This window comes from Oncorhynchus masou, chromosome 27 (genome assembly GCF_036934945.1).
Source record: "Oncorhynchus masou masou isolate Uvic2021 chromosome 27, UVic_Omas_1.1, whole genome shotgun sequence".
Lineage (NCBI taxonomy): Eukaryota > Metazoa > Chordata > Actinopteri > Salmoniformes > Salmonidae > Oncorhynchus > Oncorhynchus masou.
In genome coordinates, this window is record NC_088238.1 from 24118195 (window position 1) to 24137821 (window position 19627).

General features: G+C 46.8%; 1 long non-coding RNA gene across 2 annotated transcripts; it reads left to right on the top strand.

The window, feature by feature from the left end:
* Window positions 1–13660: 13660 nt before the first annotated feature.
* On the top strand, window positions 13661–17344 carry LOC135515853 (uncharacterized). 2 transcript variants are annotated; one of them, XR_010451862.1, is made up of 2 exons: window positions 13661–13780; window positions 17234–17344. It is a non-coding gene; the product is annotated as an uncharacterized LOC135515853 (long non-coding RNA). The 2 variants fall into 2 exon arrangements; XR_010451863.1 differs by lacking the exon at window positions 13661–13780 and adding an exon at window positions 16056–16903.
* The last annotated feature ends 2283 nt before the right edge of the window (window positions 17345–19627 follow it).

The window sequence follows — 19627 nt, forward strand, 5'->3', positions numbered from 1 at the left end:
AACAAACGTTTCTTGTGGGAGTGCTGGGAGTGCATTCTGACGAATATCAGCAAAGGTAAGTGAAGATTTATAATGCTATTTATGACTTTTATTGACTCCACAACTTGGCGGGTAACTGTATGGCTTGCTTTTGTGGCTTGAACGCTGTTCTCAGATGATTGAATATTGTGCTTTTGCCGTAAAGCTTTTTTGAAATCTGACACAGCGGTTGCATTAAGAACAAGTTTATATTTAATTCTCTGTGAAACATGTATCAAAGTTTATGATGAGTATTTCTGTTATTTGATGTGGCTCTGCAATTTCTCAGGATGTTTTGGAGGCATTTCTGAACATGGCGCCAATGTAAACTGAGGGTTTTGGATGTAAATATGAACTTGATCGAACAAAACATAAATGTATTGTGTAACATTGAGTCCTGGGAGTGTCATCTGATGAAGATCGTCAAAGGTTAGTGATTAATTTAATCTATATTTCTGCTTTCGTGACACCTCTCTTTGGTTGGAAAATGGCTGAATGCTTTCTGTGACTAGTTGCTGACCTAACATAATGATGTGTTCTGCTTTCGACGAAAAGCCTTTTTGAAATCGGACACTGTGGTTGGATTAACGAGAAGTGTATCTTTAAAATGGTGTAAAATACTTCTATGGTTGAGGAATTTTAATTATGAGATTTCTGTTGTTTTGAATTTGGCGCCCTGCACTTTCACTGGCTGTTGGCGAGGTGGGACGCTAGCGTCCCGAACAATCCCAGAGAGGTTAAAGTGGATTGCAGTTTGAGTTTATTTGTATTTTTACAGGGACAGTGTACATTAATTACAGTTGTGTGTGTCTAATGGCAGGGTATTCCAGACATGGGAAGCTCTCACACTGAAAGCAGATTGACTAAAGGTGCTTTTCCTTAAGGGAACTATACAGTCATCTCTCATGGCAGACCTTGGGGATCTGCTGTCATAAGGTTTGGGTTTTCTGTTTAACAAAAGTACTGAGTGAAGGTGAAGCCTGGACATTTAGAATCTTGAATACAAGACATGCGTCAGTGTATTGCATAAGATTTTTCCAACTCAGGAGCTCATGCTTTCTGAGAATGTAACAGTGATGATGGCTATTGGGCTTCCTATCAAGCAATTTGAGAGACTGTTTGCAGACAGACTGAATGGGTTTTAATGTTGTAAAGCAAGCTTGGGCCAAACTAGTCAAGTAGTATGTTAAGTAGGGGAGTATCATAGATTTGAAGTACAGTTTGTTATTTTGGAAATTAGCTAGGTTGAATTTGGTTATTTGAGTTACCTTTTTCATTTGCTTTAAAAAGAGAGGTTGGACTCAAGTATGATGCCTTAGTACTTAAAATCTGATACCACCGGGAGCTCTTCCCCTGATACATAGACATATGTCTCAGGGGCATTAGTTGTTTTCTTTGTAGTGAGTTCTTGTGTAGCTTGTTGTTTACTAATTTGCATGCATTTATCACTGTATCATCTGCATACATTGGAACTTCAGACTCTGTACAGACAGAAGGAAGATCGTCAATGTACGAGCTGAAAAGTATTGATCTTTGGGGCATGCAAACACTGTAGCCATGAGTGGGGGGAAAAAGTTAGTTTTGACTCTTACGCTGATGAGACAGCACCTTTTTAAAGGTTTGAGATTTCTTAAACAACAGGATTCTTTCTCCCCAGGATAATTGTATCTAAGGGTAGAGCATGTTCAATTAAGTACATATAAACATTGAGGAAGTTTAACACGAATGATTTGAGGGAGTACAGTGGAATCATCATTATTATTTGGTTTTGTTTGTTTTTAACCTAGGGTTTGCAAATACCCACACACAACAAATAGTGTATATTTGTTAATATATATTTGTTAATATTTTTGAAATACTATGTTTGGATTGGTGTGTTCTATTTCCTTTGGGTTTAGTGAGATTTCCATTTTTCTTAGAGCCACTGTAATGCTCCGGGTGTCGTGGGTGTGGAGTCAAAAGCAGGAGACAGAGAGTTCAATGCAGTGTGTCTTTAATAGCACCAACGCACCACAGGGTGCTCACAATAGGTACGTTCCCAAACACAGGGAATCAAAATGTACAACGAAAAAATACACGACCAAGTACTAACATGTACCTCTACAACAGAGCCGAAGGTTACATTGAAATAATCCCGCACAACAACCAGGCGGACCGGCTGTCTGATAAAGACAAACTAATTAAACATAAACAGGTGCTACCACTAAACATACAAGGAGGGAGAGGAAAGACAATCAGTGGCAGCTAATAGGCCGGTGACGACGACCGCCGAGCGCCACCCGCCCGGGAAAGGGAACCACCCTCGGTCGGACTCGTGACAGTACCACCCTCCTGACGCGCGGCTCCTGCAGCGCGCCGACACTGGCCTCGAGGTCGCCCCGGAGGACGAGGTGCAGGGCGATCCGGATGGAGGCGATGGAAATCCCTCAGCATGGATGGATCCAAGATGTCCCCCACCGGTACCCAGCCCCTCTCCTCCGGACCGTACCCCTCCCAGTCCACGAGGTACTGCAGGCCCTTCACCCGGCGTCTTGAGTCCAGAATGGCTCGGATCGTGTACGCCAGGGACCCCTCGATGTCCAGAGGGGGGGGGGGGACCTCCGGCACCTCACTGTCCTGCAGGGGACCAGCTACCACCGGCCTGAGGAGAGACACATGAAACGAGGGGTTAATACGATAATAGGAAGGGAGTTGTAATCGATAACACACCTCGTTTATTCTCCTCAGGACTTTAAAGGGCCCTACACACTGCGGAACCAGCTTCCGGCAGGGCAAGCGGAGAGGTAGGTTTCGGGTCGAGAGCCAGACCCTGTCCCCCGGTACAAACACGGGGCCTCACTGCGGTGGCGGTCAGCACTCCTCTTCTGCCGTCCACTCGCTTGTCGTAGAGATTCCTGGACGGCCCTCCAGGTCTACTTGGAGCACTGTACCCATTCCTCCACCGCAGGAGCCTCGGTCTGGCTCGGATGCCATGGTGCCAGGACCGGCTGGTACCCCAACACACACTGAAAAGGGGACACGTTAGTAGAGGAGTGGCGTAGTGAGTTCTGAGCCATTTCAGCCCACGGAATGAATCGTGCCCACTCCCCTGGCCGATCCTGGCAATACGACTGCAGAAACCTACCCACCTCCTGGTTCACTCTCTCCACCTGCCTATTACTCTCGGGGTGATAACCGGAGGTCAGGCTGACAGAGACCCCCAAGCGTTCCATGAACGCTCTCCATACCCAAGACGTGAATTGGGGGCCCCGATCAGAAACGATGTCCTCCGGCACCCCGTAGTGCCGAAAGACATGGGTGAATAATCCCTCCGCAGTATGTAGGGCTGTAGGGATACCTGGCAACGGGAGGAGACGGCAGGACTTAGAGAACCGGTCCACAATCACTAGAACCGTGGTGTTCCCCTGAGACGGCAGAAGATCGGTCAGGAAATCTATGGACAGATGTGACCATGGCCGCTGTGGAACGGGGAGGGGTTGTAACTTCCCTCTAGGAAGGTGCCTAGGAGCCTTACTCTGAGCGCACACTGAACAGGAGGAGACATAACCCTTAACGTCCATAGCCAACGTAGGCCACCAATACCTCCCCTGAAGGCTCCCCACTGTCCTCGTCACCCCAGGGTGACCCGAGGAGGGTAGGACGTGAGCTCACCGAATCAGTTTGTCCCGAACACCAAGCGGCACGTACCTTCGCCCTGCTGGACACTGAGGAGGCGTGGGTTCAGCCCGTAACGCCCGCTCGATGTCCGAGTCCACCTCCCATACCACTGGTGCTACCAGCTTTGAGGCGGGAAGGATGGGAGTAGGTTCGGTGGACCCCTCCTCCGTGTTGTAGAGGCGGGACAGTGCATCAGCCTTTACGTTCTGGGAGCCCGGTCTATAAGACAAAGTAAACCGGAACCGGGTGAAGAATATGGCCCACCTTGCCTGACGTGGGTTAAGTCTCCTAGCTGCCCGAATGTACTCCAGATTCTGGTGGTCGGTCCAGATGAGAAAGGGGTGCTTAGCCCCCTCAAGCCAGTGTCTCCACACCTTCAGAGCTCTAACCACCGCTAGCAACTCCCGGTCCCCCACATCATAGTTACGTTCCGCTGGGCTGAGCTTCCTTGAGAAGAAAGCGCAGGGGCGGAGTTTTGGTGGCGTACCCGAGCGCTGTGATAGCACGGAACCCACCCCAGCCTCGGACGCGTCCACCTCCACTATGAATGCTAGAGAGGGGTTCGGATGCGCCAACACGGGCGCATCAGTGAACAGCGCCTTCAACTTGTTGAATGCTCCGTCCGCCTTTGCTGACCACTGCAACCGCACCGGGCCCCCCTTCAGCAGTGAGGTGATGGGAGCCGCTATCTGGCCAAAACCCCGGATAAACCTCCGGTAGTAGTTGGCAAAACCCATAAACCGCTGCACCTCCTTTACCGTGGTCGGAGTCGGCCAATTACGCACGGCCCTAATGCAGTCGCCCTCCATCACTACCCCCGAGGTGGAAATGCGATATCCCAGAAAAGAGACGGCTTGTTTAGAGAACACGCATTTCTCAGCCTTGACGTATAGGTCATGCTCCAGCAGTCTACCAAGCACCTTGCGCACCAGAGACACATGTGCGGTGTGAGTGGCCGAGTAGATGAGAATGTCATCGATGGAAACAACCACTCCCTGCCCGCAGGTCCCTGAGAATCTCGTCTACAAAGGATTGGAAAACGGCTGGAGCATTCTTTAACCCATACGGCATGATGAGTTACTCATAGTGGCCTGATGTGGTACTAAATGCGGTTTTCCACTCGTCTCCCTTCCGAATACGCACCATACTATACGCGCTCCTGAGATCCAGTTTTGTGAAGAACTGCGCTCCGTGGAACAATTCCACCGCCGTAGCGATGAGAGGTAGCGGGTAACTATACCCCACTGTGATGGCGTTTAGACCTCTATAATCGATACACGGACGCAAGCCTCCCTCCTTTTTCCTCACAAAAAAGAAACTCGAGGAGACGGGTGAAATGGAGGGCCGAATGTACCCCTGTCCCAGCGACTCCGTGACATATGTCTCCATTGCCAACGTCTCCTCCTGGGACAGCGGGTACACGTGACTCTTGGGAAGCGCAGCGTCTACCTGGAGATCTATCCTACAATCCCTTCCCGGTCGATAAGGTGGTAATTTAGTCGCTTTCACTTTACTGAAAGCGATTGCCAAATCGGCATACTCGGGGGGAATGCACACCGTGGAACCCTGGTCTGGACTCTCCACCGACGTGGCACCGATGGAAACTCCCAAACACCTTCCAGAACACTCCTCTGACCACCCCTGGAGAACCCCCTGTCTCCACGAAATTTTAGGATTGTGCCGGGCCAGCCAGGGAGTCCCCAGCACCACTGGAAACGCAGGCGAATCAATAATAAAGAAGCTAATACGCTCCCTATGATTCCCCTGCGTCACCATGTCCAGTGGGACCGTGGTCTCCCTGACCATCCCTGACCCTAATGGCCGGCTATCTAGGGAGTGCACGGGGAAAGGAGAATCTATCGGCACCAGCGGAACCCCTAACTTAAGGGCGAGTCCGCGATCCATAAAGTTCCCAGCTGCGCCTGAATCGACTAGCGCCCTATGCTGGGAAGAGGGAAAAAAGTGAAGGAAAAAAGTTAAGAAAAACATGTGGCCAACAAGGGGTTCTGGGTGAGTTTGATGCTGACTCACCTGGGGTGACCGAGAAGCGTTCCGCCTGCCATCTCTACTCCCAGACAGACCCCCCCAGCACCGATCAGACGTGTGTCCTCTCCGACCACAGCTGGTGCAGAGGGAGCCTCCTCCTCCGGTACCCCTCGGCGCAGCCCCTCCCAACTCCATCGGAATGGGAGCGGAGGGGCTCGGTGGTGGAACGCACAGGACCCTCTCTGAACGCCCGCGAGCAGCCAGCAGATTATCCAGTCGAATGGACATGTCAATCAGCTGATCCAGTGACAGAGTGGTGTCCCGACACGCTAACTCCCGGCGGACGTCCTCTCGGAGACTACACCGGTAGTGGTCGATAAGGGCCCTGTCGTTCCACCCTGATCCTGCTGCCAAGGTCCGGAACTCCAGCGCGTAATCCTGGGCGCTCCTCCTCTCCTGCCTGAGATGAAATAGTCGTTCTCCCACCGCTCGGCCGTCTAGAGGGTGATCGAACACGGCACGGAAGCGGCGGGAAAACTCTGGGTAGTGCTCCCGCGCTGAGTCTGGGCCATTCCAGACTGCGTTCACCCACTCCAGAGCACGACCCGTGAGGCAGGAGATGAGGACACTCACCCTCTCTGCTCCTGAGGGAGTGGGTCTGATGGTGGCCAGGTATAGCTCCAGCTGAAGCAGAAACCCCTGGCAACCCGCCGCCGCTCCATCATAAGCCCTCGGTAGCGTCAGACGGAGGGTGTTGGAGTCGGGAGATGGGGAGTCCGGAACAGTGGGTGCCGAAGGTGGAGAGAGGAGACCACTCCTCTCCCATCGGTCCATTCTCTCCATCACTTGATCCATCGCGGATCCGATCCGATGGAGAACGGTGGTGTGGTGGAGAACCCGTTCCTCCATCGATGGGAGAAGGTTGGCTGCTGCTCCTGCTGACTCCATTCAATTTTTAGGTGCGGGATTCTGTAATGCTCCGGGTGTCGTGGGTGTGGAGTCAAAAGCAGGAGACAGAGAGTTCAATGCTGTGCGTCTTTAATAGCACCAACGCACCACAGGGTGCTCACAATAGGTACGTTCCCAAACACAGGGAATCAAAATGTACAACAAAAAAATACACGACCAAGTACTAACACGTACCTCTACAACAGAGCCGAAGGTTACATTGAAATAATCCCGCACAACAACCAGGCGGGCCGGCTGTCTAATAAAGACAAACTAATTAAACATAAACAGGTGCTACCACTAAACATACAAGGAGGGGGAGGAAAGACAATCAGTGGCAGCTAATAGGCCGATGACGACGACCGCCGAGCGCCACCCGCCTGGGAAAGGGAACCACCCTCGGTCGGACTCGTGACAGCCACGATATCTTAAAGGGACACGCACACACATGGAATTTTATATGTTTTATTTTCTGAGTTTTAATAAAACACGTGATTTCTTTTGATAAAGGACTGTTCTGGGAACCTGGGATACAACATGTAGAAAATGTTTGATGGTTTTTCTTTAATTTGTCTAATATAGTAAGAAACACTTCTTTGAAGGGTTAGTGTGACCTATGACCTCTGTCATGACTTTCCTTTGTGGTTTGATCAACCTCATTGGAAATCCATTTGAATAATTAATTTAAGGTCATTTGTAATACTGATTTTAAAGTCATTTGTGTAATTGATAATTATGATGGAGTTTAAAGTTCTTAGACATATTTGTAATTTGAACCAATGAGAAGATGGAAAGGGCATAGCCTTTGACTAAGGGTAGGCTTCTTAAGTTTATCTTCCTATGACCATAAGGGTACAATCATTTTTCTTTGTGGAGTGTTTCAGAGTAGTGATTTCGATCTGATTATGTTATTTGAAATTTTATTTTTATCTTTTGACCCGTAGTAGTATTTTTATAAATTACCTAGCTAAGTTTTATTTTCCCTTAGGTAGTTAGCTGTTGTTATATATAGATGATATATTTGTGTGAAATCTAATGTAACATTTAATTTTCGTGTGAAATTTAACACAAGGAGGTGGTAAAATTGACATGATAATATTATCATATATTTTTTTATTGAATAAGGTTATAAAGTTATTAAGAATAAGTTTTAATTATGGTAGACTTATATTAAGTATTTAGGACATATCTTAAGCCTGAAGGAGTAAGAATAAATGGGGAAAAGATTTTGGTCGTTCAGCTTCCGGACATCAGACAGTGGAAAGACTGTCTGATCCATTGGTAATAAAACATGAGATGTCGGGAGGGCAGGCATGCATTCCAGTCCTTAACTCCAGGTTATGTCCAGTTAATCTGTTGAGAAGAGATACAATGACTCTGTAGAATGTGGCCGTCACCCCCACAGAAAGCCAGAGGCCATTAAAGAGATTATTCCCACTTTGACCACTTGGTAGAGGTGGTGTAATTAGAGAAAGAGATGCACAGTGCAATTCTCCAAGGTTTTGGCAAAGAAAGCAGCCCCAGTTGAGAATTCTGCCACAGAGGTATGGTAAATACATCTGGGAAACCTATTACACATGCTCAGTTGTATAGAGCCATGTGTCAACAGGGAGGAAGGATGGTAGAGCAGGGGGTAGAGCAGGTTAGGAAACACTGCAGGTTAGGAAAGACTTTGTGGCCTATGGGATAACAAACTACTTAAAAAATATATAATAGATAAATATAGCAAATGGGGAGAAGCGTTCCCAACTTACTTGGTGGACACGATTAGGGTAGCTAAAATATTAAGTCCAGATATTATCCCTAGAGTTGGTTTACTAGGATCTATCTCTTTAAATAATGGATTATATTTTAGCTAATCAGGTAGACCATATAGAATGCCAGAGTTATGGAGACCAGAACAAGTAGGCATAGAAGTTGAAGATATACTAGCAGAACACATGAGAAGACTGTTTGTTAGCCATACCCGTATGTCCAAGATTTTGTGTCCAACAGGTGCATTACAGGAGAAGGTGATTCACTCAATCCAACCAGGAGACTGGGTGTGGATCCAGTCCCTGAGGGAAAAAGACTGGAAGCAGCCCCGTTGGGAAGGCCCATACCAGGTTCTGTTAACCACCGCCTTTGACATTAGAATAGCTGAGAGAGTCACTTGGGTCTACGTTACCCACTGCAAAGAGGTAGGAACACATACAAGCACTGCTGATCACACACAGAGGTAGGAGAAGAACTGACTGCCAACAGGGTCCGGGGGTTGCCTCCTTAACCTCTTGAATCTATAGGGGCGCTATTTCATTGTTGGATAAAAAAACATGCCCATTTTAAGCGCAATATTTTGTCACAAAAAGATGCTCGACTATGCATATAATTGACAGCTTTGGAAAGAAAACACTCTGACGTTTCCAAAACTGCAAAGATATTATCTGTGAGTGCCCCAGAACTGATGCTACAGGCGAAACCAAGATGAAACTTCAAACAGGAAATGAGCAGGATTTTTGAGGCTCTGTTTTTCATTGTCTCCTTATATGGCTGTGAATGCGCAAGGAATGAGCCTGCCCGATCTATCGTTTCCCCAAGGTGTCTGCAGCATTGTGACGTATTTGTAGGCATATCATTGGAAGATTGACCATAAGAGACCACATTTACCAGGTGTCCGCCCGGTGTCCTGCGCCGAAATTTGTGCGCAAACCTCAGCTGCAAGTATTTTTCCATGGGATTCAGAGAAGAAAGCAGGCTTCCACGAACGATATATCAATGAAGAGATATGTGAAAAACACCTTGAGGATTGATTCTAAACAGCGTTTGCCGTGTTTCAGTCGATATTATGGAGTTAATTTGGAAAAAAGTTCGCCGTTTTGATGACTGCATTTTCTTTTTGTTTTGGTACCCAAACGTGATGTACAAAACGGAGCGATTTCTCCTACACAAAGAATCTTTCAGGAAAAACTGAACATTTGCTATGTAACTGAGTCTCCTCATTGAAAACATCCAAAGTTCTTCAAAGGTAAATGATTTTATTTGAATCCTTTTCTGGTTTTTGTGCAAATGTTGCCCGCTAAATGCTACGCTAAATGCTATGCTAGCTGTCAATACTCTTACACAAATGCTTGTTTTGCTATGGTTCAAAAGCATATTTAGAAAATCTGAGATGACAGTGTTGTTAAGAAAAGGCTAAGCTTGAGAGATAGCATATTTATTTCATTTCATTTGCGATTTTCATAAATAGTTAACGTTAGGTTATGCTAATGAGCTTGAGGCTATAACTGGATACAGGTTTTTTTCATAGCCAAACGTGAACAAAACGGAGCGATTTGTCCTACACAAATAATATTTTTTGAAAAACTGAACATTTGTTATCTAACTGAGAGTCTCCTCATTGAAAACATCTGAAGTTCTTCAAAGGTAAATTATTTTATTTGAATGATTTTCTTGTTTTTGTGAAAATGTTGCTGGCTGAATTCTAGGCTTATAGCTATGCTAGCTATCAACACTATTACACAAATGCTTGTTTAGCTATGGTTGAAAAGCATATTTTGAAAATCTGAGATGACAGTGTTGTTAACAAAAGTGTAAGCTTGAGATCAAATATATTTATTTCATTTCATTTGCGATTTTCATGAATAGTTAACGTTGCGTTATGCTAATGAGCTTGAGGCTATAAATAGGATCCCGGATCCGGGATTGCTCGACGCAAGAAGTTAACGAAGATTCCCTATCCCGACCATTCATCACTGTGTGTGCTCCTAGAAGTGTGAGTATGGGGTGGTACCTAGCAGACCAACTAAGGGCAGGAGAGGGTTGGTGGGTTTTTGGAAAATTAGGGACTCTGAGCTGCATCATAGTTTTGGTCATCTTTCGGATTCATCCAGATCCACCATCTTCCGATACTAATTATGTGACGCTGTTGTCATTGATAAGAAGTAAACAAAAGACAAACAATATAAAATACTGACCATCAAGAATGAGTGATTTACAGAATAAGGAGTCAAAGAACGTCAAGATGTCGGATCTAAGCTAAACATTAACTTCTTTGGGACTGGGGGTATTGAGTAGCTTGGATAAAAAGGTGCCCAGAGTAAACTGCCTGCTACTCAGGTTCAGTTGCTAATATATACATATTATTAGTAGATTTGGATAGAAAACACTCATAAGTTTCTAAAACTGTTTGAATGATGTCTGTGAGTATAACAGAACTCATATGGCAGGCAAATACCTGAGAAACAATTCAACCAGGAAGTGGGAAATCTGAGGTTTGTAGTTTTTCAACTCATGCCCTATTGAAGATACAGTGGGATATTGGTCATGTTGCACTTCCTAAGGCTTCCACTAGATGTCAACAGTCTTTAGAACCTTGTTTGAAGCTTCTACTGTGAAGGAGGGGGGAATGAGGACTCTTAGAGTCAGTGGTCTGGCAGAGTGCCACGAGCTCGTGATGCTCGTTCACGTGAGGGCGAGCTCTGTTCCATTGCATTTCTGAAGACAAAGTAATTCTCCGGTTGGAACGTTATTGAAGATTTATGATAAAACGATCCTAAAGATTGATTCTATACTTCGTTTGACATGTTTCTACAAACTGTAATATAACTGTTCATCTGAACTTTTCCATGGACTTGCCGGTGCGTCGAGATTTTGGATTGTGTACTAAACGTGCGAACGTGGAATGTTTTGGAACTACTGAACGTAACGCACCAATGTAAACTCAGATAGTTCATATTTATATAAAACAATCAAACAAAACATACATGAATTATCAAACAAAACATACATGTATTATGTAACATGAAGTCCTATGAGTGTCATCTGATGAAGATCATCAAAGGTTAGTGATTATTTTTTCTCTATTTGTGCTTTTTGCGACTCCACTCTTGGGCTGGAAAAATTTGGATTTTTTTTCCTCATTTTGTCTGTCATAGTTGAAGTGTACCTATGATGAAAATTACAGGCCTCTCTCATCTTATTAAGTGGGAGAACTTGCACAATTGGTGGCTGACTAAATACTTTTTTGCCCCACTGTATGTGTGTTTTTGTCTCATCTAGGGTGTTTGTACTGTCAAATTGTTTTTTGTAGATTTATGGGGTTGTTTCCATCTTGGTGTTTATGTAAGTCTATGGTTGCCTAGATTGGTTCTCAATTAGAGGCAGGTGTTTTTGTTGGCTCTGATTGGGAACCATATTTAGGCAGCCATATTCTTTGAGTATTTTGTGGGTGATTGTTTCCTGTGTCAGTGTTTGTGCCACACGGGACTATTTCACTTTGTTATTTTGTATTTGTGTCATGTTCAGTCTTTTCTATTAAAACATGGACACTTACCACGCTGCGTATTGGTCCGATCCTTGCTACACCTCTTCAGACGAAGAGTAGGAAATCTGTTACAATCCCAGAGAGGTAAAATAATTTCCTCTAAAACAAATAACTTCACAGGGATTTAGTTGGCCAGATTGAAGTACTCGATCAACCCACATCGGTTCACTTTAACTCCTGATGAGCACTAGTATTATAGATACAAGAAGGGCACCAAGAACGTAGGTGATTTTAATGGCTGTAAGGCAATTATTAATGTGACTGACTTAGGTTTGGAAGTACAGGAGAAAATTCTTAACCGCACAGCACCTATAACTGATGTATGGTGGGCTTGTACCAGCAAAGGACGCATACGACAGACACTAACAAAAGGGTGGTTAGGAACGTGCGCCCCGGTGTTATTGGTCCAACCAGCTTGAGTTTGTCACGGTTCATGAATCCACTGCCTCCCTCTCTCTCTCTCTCTCTCTCTCTCGTGTTTGTGTGGGCGTGGTTCCCAATCTCGGCCTGATTGTCTGCGCCAGCTGGAACCACTTATCTTCCCTTTATATGTTCTGTAACCAGTGTTTCTTGTTGTCAGATCGTTGTTTCTTCCCTGAGGTTGTGTCATGTGTCTGTGCTCTTCTCTCGCCGCCCTTGTGTGGATTATCTGCTGTGCTCCTTCCTACCCATCCGGACACACTCCCCTGGATTTCTCAGCACGCTATCATCGGAAGATGCGCCCGAGTCCCTGGGTCGGATTCCGTCTGAGTACAGTCTGTCTGTCCTGTTGCTGCTGTAAACTGTATTCATTAAACCATCGTTGCTTGCATCTTGCATCCGCCTCTGTATTGTCACAGAACGATCTGACCCGACCATGGATGCAGCGAGTTCAACGAGTCTGACCGAATTCATTTCCCGCAGTATCACGAGAATGGATCAACAAGAGGAGAACATCTCCAGCACAGGTCGGGCAGTACAAGCCCTTGCGACGCAGGTATCCCAGCTGACCCAACAATTGCAACATCTGAGGGGTTCCGCTGCGCCACCTACACCGGCAGTTCAACCCGCCCCGCCAGAGCCGGATTCCCAGCTAGAGCCACGGCTACCGACACCAGAGGGTTATTCAGGTGATCCTGACTATTGCAGAGCTTTTCTTACGAGATGTTCCATGCATTTCTCGTTGCAGCCACGGACCTTCAACCGTGAACAGTCTAAGGTAGCATTCGTACTCACACTGCTATCAGGCAAAGCGGCTCTTTGGGGAACGGCGGTGTGGGCGAACCAGGACCCATGCTGCACCTCTTTCCAGACACTCTCCGAGGAGATGAGAAGGGTCTTCGATCGGGCCGTGGCGGGTAGGGAGGCGGCCAGACTACTCGCTGACCTTCGCCAAGGAGACCGTTCAGTATCGGAATACTCCATCCAATTCCGCACTCTGGCCGCAGAGTGTCAGTGGAACGAGGAGGCGCAGTGGGACATGTTCCTGCATGGGCTGGAGGACCGGATCCAGGAGGAGATTTATGTTCTGGACCTTCCCAGGAGTTTAAATGGACTAGTGGAACTAGCCTTGAGGGTCGACGCTCGTCTGAGTCGTATTGGCCGCCGAGCATGCCCTAACAGACCGTATAACGACACGGAGGGCTGGCATGCCAGCGGCGGGAAAACGGCCAGTTCAGCCTCCGCTCACGAACCCATGCAGCTGGGGAGAGCTCGCCTCTCCCGGGAAGAGAGGGAGAGGCGGAGATCCCAAGGACTCTGTCTCTACTGTGGTAGAGCGGGCCACTTTATCCACTCCTGCCCGGTAAAAGATCAGGCCCGGTAGTAAGCATGAGGCTACTATCGGGTGGTGTCACCACAGAGAAGACCTCATCATCTACTCTCCTCCCGGTAAGACTAAGATGGGCCACCCACACGCACGACACCCAAGCCTTACTGGACTCAGGAGCAGAGGGTAATTTCATGGACTTCAAGCTCGCTCACAAACTCCAGATTCCTATCACCTCACTCACGTACAAGATATCCGTCAACGCTCTCAGTGGTCAAGAACTCCCCAACATTTCTCACACCACTGAACCTATCACACTCATCACTTCTGGCAATCACACTGAGACACTATCATTCCTACTCATGGACTCACCCCTTGCACCATTAGTTCTCGGCCACCCTTGGCTCACCCAACACAACCCCAGAGTTGACTGGGGTCATAACTCTATATCCATGTGGAGTAACAAGTGTCTTGAGTCCTGTTTAGTGTCTGCTTGTTCGTCTGTGTCTGATTCTGTGTTTCTAGAGGAGGCAGTGGATTTGTCTAACGTGCCTGTTGAATACCTCGACCTGAAGGAGGTGTTCAGTAAGTCCCGTGCTGCTTCTCTTCCTCCGCATCGTCCCTATGACTGTGCAATAGAATTATTGCCAGGTGAGTCTCCGCCTAAAGGCAAGTTATATTCACTCTCTGTTCCTGAGAGGGAGGCTATGGAGATACATCTCTGATTCTCTGGCATCTGGATTCATTCGTCCTTCCTCTTCTCCAGCGGGGGCGGGGTTCTTCTTTGTGGGGAAGAAGGACGGATCTCTGCATCCTTGCATTGATTACTGTGGGTTGAATAACATCACAGTGAAGAATACCTATCCCTTACCGTTGATGTCCTCAGCCTTTGAAAGGTTACAGGGAGCAGGCACTTTGAATATTTGGTCATGCCTTTTGGGCTATCCAACTCCCCAGCGGTTTTCCAGGCACTCGTCAATGACGTGCTGAGAGATATGATTGATCAGTTCATATATGTTTACCTGGATGACATACTGATTTTTTCTTCTTCTCTCCAGGAACACGTTCAGCACGTCAGACGAGTGCTTCAGAGGTTGTTGGAGAATGGACTTTTTGTCAAGGCGGAGAAATGCATTTTTCATGCACAATCCGTTCCATTCCTAGGTTACATCGTCTCGACTGAAGGTATTCGCATGGATCCTGACAAGGTTAAGGCTGTGGTGGATTGGCCAAGCCCAGATTCCCGTAAGGCCCTACAGAGGTTTCTGGGATTCGCCAATTTCTACCGGCGTTTCGTTCGCAACTTTAGCCAGATAGTCGCTCCTCTTACCGCCTTAACCTCCCCCAGAGTGACGTTCAGGTGGTCCGATACAGCCGAGGCTGCATTCGCCAAACTCAAGAGCCGCTTTGTTTCGGCTCCCATCCTCATAGCTCCCGATCCCTCGCGTCAGTTCGTGGTGGAGGTGGACGCTTCAGAGGTGGGGGTAGGTGCGGTACTTTCCCAACGTTCCTCTTCTGACGACAAGATGCACCCTTGCGCGTTCCTTTCCCATCGGTTATCACCTGCGTAACGCAACTACGACATTGGCAATAGAGAGTTGTTGGCAGTGAAGTTAGCACTGGAGGAGTGGCGCCATTGGTTAGAGGGTTCGGGGGTACCTTTTATAGTTTGGACCGATCACAAAAATTTGGAATATATCAGAACCGCCAAGCGACTCAACTCCAGGCAGGCGCGGTGGGCACTCTTTTTCGGACGTTTTGACTTCTCTCTCTCGTATCGCCCAGGTTCCAAGAATGTCAAACCCGATTCCCTTTCTCGCATTTTTGACCATTCCGAACGCCCATCCACTCCCGAGTGCATCCTACCCGGGACCCTAGTGGTCTCCACACTCACATGGGAGGTTGAATCGAGGGTCAAAACGGCCTTAGAAGGGGTAACGCCTCCGCCCGGTTGCCCGCCTAATCGGTTGTTTGTGCCGGAGGGGTGTCGGTCCGATGTTATTCGGTGGGGGCACTGCTCCAACGTAGCGTGTCATCCAGGAGTCAGCCGCACTAGCTTTTTGGTTAAGCAACGCTTTTGGTGGCCACTGATGGCTCGTGACATTCACAGTTTTGTCTTGGCTTGCTCGGTTTGTGCCACTGGGAAGACTTCTAATTGACCCCCAGATGGGTTACTCCAACCGCTGTCGGTCCCTTCGAGACCCTGGTCCCACATCGCGCTAGATTTTGTTACCGCCCTCCCGCCCTCCCAGGGCAAGACGGTTGTTTTGACCGTGGTGGACCGGTTCTCGAAGGCGGCTCATTTTATTCCCTTGCCTAAATTACCATCTGCCAAGGAGACAGCGGTAACTGTCGTGGATCACGTCTTTCGCTTACATGGCCTGCCGATGGACATAGTTTCTGACAGGGGGCCCCAATTTGTGTCCAAGTTTTGGCAAGAGTTTTGTAGGTTACTGGGAGCGAGTGTCAGCCTGTCTTCAGGGTTTCATCCCCAGAGCAACGGTCAAACGGAGAGGGCCAACCAAGATTTGGAGAGAGTGTTGCGATGTTTGGTTTCTAAGAATCCCTCTTCCTGGAGCCAACAACTCTCTATGGTTGAGTACGCTCACAATTCGTTGCCAGTGGCAGCCACGGGTCTCTCTCCGTTTAAGTGTAGTTTAGGTTACCAGCCACCTATCTTTCCCAGTACGGAGTCCGAGGTCACTGTTCCCTCCGCTCACGCTTTCATCCAGAGGTGCCGTCACGCATGGAGCAGAGCCCGTGAGACTCTTCTCCGGGTGGGGGCGCGCACCAAGGCTAAGGCCGATCGCCACCAGTCGAAGCCTCCGGTATACGTCGTTGGCCAAAGAGTGTGGCTTTCTACTAAGAACATTCCACTCCGATCCGTTTCGAACAAGCTTGCCCCCAAATTTATCGGCCCGTTCAAAGTCACCAGGATCATTAGTCCGGTGGCGGTCCGGCTTAAGCTTCCTCCGGCGTATAGGAGAATTCATCCTACCTTTCATGTGTCTAAAATAAAACCTGTGTTTCAGGCACCCATTAACCCGCCGGTCCCGGTTCCCCCGCCGCCACGACTTGTTGAGGGGGAACCCACCTTTTCTGTCAATCGTATTTTGGACTCTAGAAGGAGGGGACGCGGATTCCAGTACCTGGTGGACTGGGAGGGTTACGGCCCGGAGGAGAGAAGTTGGGTGCCTGCTAGGGACATTCTGGATCACTCCCTTATCGATGATTTCAATCGACAGGTAAATTCGCCTGGGAACGCCAAGAGGCGTTCCTAGGGGGGGGGTATTGTCACGGTTCATGAATCCACTGCCTCCCTCTCTCTTTCTCTCTCTCTCTCTCTCTCTCGTGTTTGTGTGGGCGTGGTTCCCAATCTCGGCCTGATTGTCTGCGCCAGCTGGAACCACTTATCTTCCCTTTATATGTTCTGTAACCAGTGTTTCTTGTTGTCAGATCGTTGTTTCTTCCCTGAGGTTGTGTCATGTGTCCGTGCTCTTCTCTCGCCGCCCTTGTGTGGATTATCTGCTGTGCTCCTTCCTACCCATCCGGACACACTCCCTTGGATTTCACAGCACGCTATCATCGGAAGATGCGCCCGAGTCCCTGGGTCGGATTCCGTCTGAGTACAGTCTGTCTGTCCTGTTGCTGCTGTAAACTGTATTCATTAAACCATCGTTGCTTGCATCTTGCATCCGCCTCTGTATTGTCACAGAGTTAGTCATCAGAGTTATAGGAGGCTAAAGTAGGCACAGGAGGAGTTTTGACCAGGATGGGAGTAGCCTTGTTTAGATGGATACTATTGGCATCCCCAGGGAAGTTCCAGATGAATACATAGCTACGTTCTTTTCGTGATTGTCAATAATAAAAAATGTGGATTGGATTAATTACATATATTATAATCAACAGAGATTCATGAATGAAACCGGGGATGCAGTAAAGGGGTTCTCTGACCAATTATCCGCCACCTCCCTCATGACCTGGTAAAATATACTGACTCTCGATATGTTATTGTCAGAAAAGGGTTGGAGGGTTGGATGATGTAGAATGATAGGGGTTCATTGCTGTACGTTTATTTTTAATAACACAGCTCCAGATGGATCAGTGACCAAGGCCCTGGCCGGTTTAACCACATTAGCTCATGAGTTAGCAGAGAACTCTGGGGTGGATACCTCCCTGACTGGGTGGTTCGATAGAATGTTTGGGAAATGGAAAAATGTTGTAATTACCATATTGTTGGCTGCTTTCACCTGCATGAGTGTGTTGGTGTTGTGTGGATGCTGTTTGATCCCATGTGTGAGAGGTTTAATCACCAGGACTCTAGAGAGACCGATGACGCAACAAATGTGATTCCATATGGCGGTTGACGTATCAGTGTGTAATATTTAGTCAAAGGGTGGATTGATAAGGGAATTTATATGTTTAAGGTAATGACTAAAGAATTCCACCCTGAAACATAATTATTAGATTGTGTAAATGTATAATGAATAATTAGACACACGGAACTATTATTAATTATTAGATTATGTAACATGTCTAATGAATAATTTGAGTGATAAACTTAATCTGGGATATGTGGGACGGTAGCGTCCCACTTGGCCAAAAGCCAGAGAAAATCCAGAGCGCCAAATTCAAATAAATTCCTAAAAAAATCTAACTTTCATGAAATCACACATGTAAGATACCAAATTAAAGCTACATGTGTTGTGAATCCAGCCAACATGTCAGCTTTCAAAAAGTCTTTTTTGGCGAAAGCAAACAATGTTATTATCTGAGGACAGCACCTCCATAAACAAAAGAGAGAAAACATTTCAACCCTGCAGCCGCTACACAAAATAAAAATATAAATCATGCCTTACCTTTGATGAGCTTCTTCTGTTGGCACTCAAATAAACATCACAAATGGTCCTTTTGTTCGATTAATTCCATCCATATATATCCAAAATGTCAATTTATTTGGCGCATTTGATCCGGAAAAACACTGGTTCCAACATGCGCAACGTGACGACAAAATATCTCAAACGTTAACTGTAAACTTTGCCAAAACATTTCAAACTACTTTTGTAATGCAACAGGTAAATAATCAATAAAATTGAAGACGGGATGATCTGTGTTCAATACAGGAAGAAAACAAACTCAAGCATGCTTTCTGGTCATGCGCCTCTATCAAACAGTACACATGAAGTGACCCTCGTTCAAGATGGCCGTACTTCTTCATTACACATAGGAATAACCTCAACCAATTTCTAAAGACTGGTGACATCCAGTGGAAGCGGTAGGAACTGCAAGCAAGTCCCTTAGAAATCTGGATTCCCAATGAAAACCCATTGAAAAGAGGGTGACCTCAACAAACAAAAAAATCTGAATGGTTTATCGTCTGGGTTTCGCCTGCTACATAAGTTCTGTTATACTCACAGACATGATTCAAACAGTTTTAGACACTTCCGAGTGTTTTCTATCCGAATCTACGAATAATATGCATATCTTATCTTCTGGGGATGAGTAGCAGGCAGTTGAATTTGGGCATGCTTTTCATCCAAAATTCCAAATGCTGCCCCCTATCCTAGAGAAGTTAAGTCCAATAAGGTTTGGTCGAGACAAGTAAGGGAGAGAAATGTGTGTGTGTGAATAAGAAAATACAGAGGATAATTAAACTATACATGACCTGACCTGGTTGGAACTCTAAAAAACTTACGACAGGAAAGGGAGTCCTGTCGAGGTCCCTCTAATCTCGGGAGGATGGAACTGCCAGCCTGGTAGTGATAAACAAGGAATGAGGACTGTGAAGAAAGATACATCCCACCTACTGTTTGTGTGTTTGTAAGTAGGTAGGGGGGGTGAAAGTTATAAATTGGCATTTTTTGACTTTAGAACGTTCTTGTGAATGAAGAACCAACCTTTTGCATAAGCTGAGTCTTTGCTAAATTATTATTAAACCCAGGGTCTTACAAATCTCGGGGATTGGTCAA